This window comes from Vicia villosa, linkage group LG4 (assembly GCF_029867415.1).
Source record: "Vicia villosa cultivar HV-30 ecotype Madison, WI linkage group LG4, Vvil1.0, whole genome shotgun sequence".
Taxonomy (NCBI): Eukaryota; Viridiplantae; Streptophyta; class Magnoliopsida; order Fabales; family Fabaceae; genus Vicia; species Vicia villosa.
Window position 1 is genome coordinate 64554502 of NC_081183.1, and position 6000 is coordinate 64560501.

Sequence of the window (6000 nt, forward strand, 5' to 3'; positions counted from 1 at the left end):
CTGCCCGCATCTACCAGCCTGCAGTATCATTCTATAAGAAGTGAGCCTGTGCAGAATACTATAACAGTCATTAAACACATCCCTACCACATTCAACAAAATCATAACGGATACACGTCCCCTCACCGGTTCAGAATCATTCACACACATTACCGAGTTATTCAAGATACAAAATAAAAAAGGATAATCCACCTACATAACAAGATTCCTGCGTCAGCCTAGTCACCCGCACGCTAACCGAACCAACGCCAAAACCAGTGCTGCAGCCCCATTCAATCCATACACCATCATACATAAATTCAAAACCACCAGTATATACCAAGACAGTTAAATACCATTGCAGCCTATTCAAAATAACTAACTTCTCCCTAACCTGCATTAAACTTCAAAATCTACAAAATCCATTCATATAGAACAATATCCAAAAAAAAAACAAATTAGTTAACATCAATCCCATTCTCCAGTCAAACCAAATATCAGTACCATACCAATTCAAAACAGCCAACACATTCATAACATTGGATTACAGGACATGCCCAAGACAAGTGATAAGCTGCAAAACAGGAGGATAAATCAGTGCAACACTTAAGATCCAGAAAGAGAACCCACAAGGTGAAGGTGATCAGGTCATATGGCATCACTTCAAAGAAAATAGAAACAAATTCAGAGGAGTTCCGTACCCGTTAACAACTTCAGGCAGTTTTGGATAAAGCTCACAAAATCGATTCATTTCAATATACGGCGGGTAAGTCGCGTACAACATCAATTTTAGTCCGACTGCACGGTTTAGGCATCCAACCTATAACAAGTCATAAGGAAACATGAACAATTAGCCCACAACAATCCACGATATTCTACAGAAAAGCATTCAAAGGGCAGCCACCATAATTCACATCAGTATACATACGCATCACAAAGAAACCATGGCACTGCATCAATGTAAAAAGACACTCAGAAAAGGCAGAAGAAAAAGAAGAAACAGAGTTAACTAACTTTTAACCAACTTCAAAACTGTCATAAAAACCTCCAACTTCTCCTAACAGAACTAACCTATATCCAAACCACCTTCTAACTAACTAACTCTAACTCTACAACCTCACTTCTCTCCATCGGATTTTCAAACTAACAAAACAGAGTTCTCAACTAACTTCTCATAACTACTTAAACAGAATATAACAGAATTTCCTAACCTCCTTAACTTCATATAACAGTTCATAACTAACATTTAACAGAATGGGGGAAATAACAGAAACCAGTAGCCATAACTAACCTTCAAATACCGATCTTCTTCATCTCTATATAACAGAGGTCTTCTTCATTCTTCAAGCTCTCTCTCTCTATTCATTCTTCACACAAAATTCACCATCTTCAATCTTCACACAGATACCATCTCATACTCTTCATCTTCCTCTGGATCATTCTCCTTCATCTCCTTCACATACCCGCTTCAATATCTTCACCATTCATCAATCAAAAAGCTTCAGAATCGAACCTCTTGATCTTTCTCTTCAAGACACCATCAATCTTCATCTCTCTGGATTCTTCAATTCTCTGCAACAAGGAAGAAGATAACAGAAAATCACCATAGCTTCGTTCTTCATTTGTGACACAACAATAATGCTACAAGCATAAGAATATCGCTCCTCACGAAATCGCGATAACGACAATTTTGCGCTCAGAAGAAGACGAAGGTGAAGCAGGGAATTCAAAGTGAAGAAAGTGATCGAAATGGTGGTGATGAGATTAAGATAAAGACCTTGAGATTGTACCTATGTTCGTCACGCTCATTAACGATGTCTTCATCTTCGAAGAGAGTTGAATAGCAGAGATGACATTATTGAGAGTGGAGATCGAAAGCGACGGAAACGAGAGAATGAGATTGCAGGTTGAGGCGTTTGCTTCCGGTCATGACGGCAAACTGAAAGATTTCGCTAGAGCAGGCTGATTTTCGCCGCCGTTGCCGTTTGCGCAGAGAGGAAGAAGACTCGCTTAGAATTCCAAAGGTCACAGTGCTAACCCTAAATTCCCCTTTTTACTATTTTTAATTAACATTAGTTTTAATTGAGTATTAAGTGTGATTAACTGTGGTTAATGGTGATTAATTTGATTAATTGAATTGAAAAGCATCAAAATCTGAATAAAATTGGGTAATAAAATCTGAGAATCCTGGGACCAACTCCATGGGCCACCGAATTGCAAGCATTTTCCCTGGGCCAGATTCGCTATCACGCACCCCTCTGAAGCCCCATTACACGCCTTTTCTTTTTTGAGCTGAACAACAACAAAAACTGCTCTAGGCCATTGCCAATGGGCCTGCGCCCTTACTACTTCCGGCACCTAAATTCAATGTTCACCCCCTGTTTCTATTTTTTAGACTTTTCTTTTAGGTGATAAAATGCTATTTTTTCTTATTATCTTCTTTGGATTTTAATACTAATTTTAACTCATAAAAAATGTTCATAAAAATGTTAGTTTTAGGCTTATCGTTTTAGTCTCTTCTTTTGCTTGATTTAGAGTTCACTTCTCTTTCATAAAAAATCAATATAAAAATAGTAGTATTTTTAGCTTAATTTTGCACTAATACTTGAACCGTTTTCTTTATGTTTTGTACCATTTCCATGACAACTTAGATTAGAACTTAGATATAGTTCCCCATTGCATTCTTTTTTCTTTTCGCCTTTTAAAATACTTAATAAACAGAAGATGCGAATCACACGTTACTAATAGTGAGATAGAAATGAGTGGGATTTAGTCCCTAATCTGTTTCTTAATCACTTGGTGGGAGTGAAATAAGTGGGATTCATTCCCTAATCTGTTTCTCGATCGCTATAAGAAATGAGTGGGATTTATTCCCTAATCTGTTTCTTAATCACTTGGTGGAAGAGAAATGAGTGGGATTCATTCCCTAATCTGTTTCTCGATCACTATATAATGGAAGGGAGATGAGTGGGATTCATTCCCTAATCTGTTTCTCTACCATTATACACTTTTACGTGATTCAAATCGCAAACAAATTCCCCTTAAAAAATACATAACCAAAAACACTTAAAACACCTAACAATGGTTCAAATTAAAACAAAGTGGAGAAAATGGTGAGTGGCCCGTTATTAGGAACTGTTCATCACTCATCTACCTTAAAAGACACAAACCAATTATTTCTTTTTCTTTTGCCTCGTTGGCACCTAAGGGCACTGTTATTTCCGCTCGAATGGATCGTAGGCGATCCCTTATGCAAGAGCGCGAACGTTAACTCCGCCCAACTAAAAAACACAAAAACAAACAGAAAATCGTGAGCCGTGCTACGGTAACTCTGATTCCTGAAAAGGATACGTAGGCAGCGAGTACAATTCTTTATTTTCCCTACATTTTGCATTCATTCGCATATAGACATAGACGTAGTACACACCCTTTAGATAGAAACAAACATAGGTGGATACCATCGAGTAAGATGGGCGTGAGGGGTGCTAATACCTTCCCCTCGCGTAACCGACTCCCGTACCTAGATTCTCTGGTCGCAAGACCCTGTTCCTTCCTTTGTTAGGTTTTCTGATATTCCTTTCCCTTATGGGATAAATATACCAGTAGCGACTCTGTTCATTTTTCGCGAGCGTGCGACACTAATCAAGATTAAACTAATAACCTAAGAGAAAAGACTAAGTATAAAGGGATGAAAAAGTCAATTAAGTTGACAAAAGTCTACTTTAACAACTAGGGGTATTTTGGGAATTTCATAAAGCATAAAAAATATTCACAAAAGTGAAGAAATAAATTCTATACTAACAAGCAAATTTTCCCAAGCATATTGATGTTTTTATTTATTTATTAAGCCTAAAACTATTTTTTATGAATTAAACTAAAAAGCTAAGTAGTTTTATTATTATGTACCAATCAAAATTCAAAGAAATCGACAATTAAAATCCTAAAAAACAAATATTCCTAAAATTCTAATTTGGTAGAAAATATTACTTTGTCACATTTTATTGAGGGAAAAGTTTATTAATAAAAAAATTATTAAGAAAGCAAAGGTAAAAATCTAAAAAAACTGTTTCAGAGGGAGGTGTGTCAGCATTTTCATATAAACTAGAATTCACTTGCGATGGCGCTTGGGCCATAAATTGGGTGGTGTTAAAAGCAAAGAAACCAGGCCCAATCATGAAACAGGTGCGTTATGTTAGCAATTAGGGAGTATGATCCAGAATGGTGTGCTAAGCCCAAGTACCACAGTCTAATTCATGGTCCAGACAGAAACAAACCAGTACCTACTCAATTTTCATTCAATTTTCAAAACCAACCGCAATATCCTATCCTATAGTTTTTTATAAAATAAGAAATAAAATACGTGACCTGAAAGAACATTACAACGTGAAATCAATGGGTCACTTGGATATTAAGTCACAAAAGGACAAAAGTAAATCAATGACAGTCATGAATCAACACGTATCCCCCCTTGATCATGAAACAAAACGTAAAATGGAGATCTACCAATACATACATACCACGTAAACAACTTGCACTCAACTACAGCTGATTTAGACGCTTGAGCCCTAGCTCCGGTCGTCTTCTCCGACGACACGTGACCGGACCTCCACCCAAAGCGCCCAAAAAAAGATGAAGATACCACTGTTTGACTCGAATTTTTGCTCCGAGCATGAATCCAAGTCTAGATTCCTCTGCTTCTACTTCCATCATCCTAACCGAGATAAAAAATAAAACCTAACACTCAAGAATTTCATCAAACTTAACTCTAAACATGTCATCATACTCACAACCAACTTCAGCACTCAAATGCATTCAAGATATGAACATTTTATGAGGAACGAGTTAAGATGTTAAGAATACAAAAAAATTCATACAAGCATACATAAGAAGATGGATGTATGGAGCTATGCGAAGGCGTTACGTAGACTTACCTGGAGAGTCTTGAACGAAACTCTAGAAAACCTCTATGCTTCAAGAATCTTTGAGCAGCTCTTATTTGTGAGAAATAAACTCACAAATCTTGGACAATGAAGATGAAGGAGTTGGAGTCTCAAGGAACGAATTGGCAATGGTTTTGATGACGTGAAGGATCTTGGGAAGGATGACGGCAGTTGAATGTTATAGAGAATGATGCTGAGATGATAAAGGTGATAATTGTGGTTAAGAGTGGTGGTTGTAGATTGGAGCAGTTAGTTATGGAGTTTGTTATGGTGGTTTGTAATGGAGGTTGAGAGAGAGAGAAGAGTGAGGAGAGAATAATGGAGAGAGGATGAAGGAACAGAAGAAGGAGAAAAAATGAAGCCCCTTTTTAATTGTGAAGAGCTTTTGTTTTTATATATTGAGCCCATGGGTGCATCAGATCGTACCATGGTGAGGCTGTAGCTGAGCTTGTCCTTTTCATCTAAGACCTAACGCACAAGGGTTATGCATTTGTGGTGAATTCCTCACGTGCTTTCCCTGGTTCAGCACTATGCATGGCTCGTTCAGGTATGTTGGTGAGTGGGATTTCGTGCGCGTGTGGCTTGCTGCAGAAACTTGGCCGTATTGTAAATTACGAGCAGCTTACTTTACCACTTCATATCTTGATAATCAAGTAACCAAATGGTTTGAATCTTTGTTCAAATGAAAGAGGGCATGGAGATGTTTATGGTAAGATTGAAATTGATTCACATGGATGCCTAAAATTCTATAGAAACAACCCTAGATATGGCACACCACGGGTTTGTGAGTATGCATGCACCTGGCTAGAGTTTTTGGCCTGATACTTTCACTTGCAACAACCAGCCAGCATGCTCACTTCATGGATCGAGAACTCCCCCTACACTTCATAATTTGTTTCAAATTTACGTCCAACATGTAGAGGGCATGAAGTAGAGTAGTTTGGCATTGGAATTGATTCAATAGGGCATTTGTATTCCTCTAAAACTGGCTTCAAAGATGGCACACCACCTGTTTGATCAAAGGCCTTGCGCGCCCAGAAATTTTGCCTGGCAGCTTTTGACATGATCAGTTGTGATCTTCA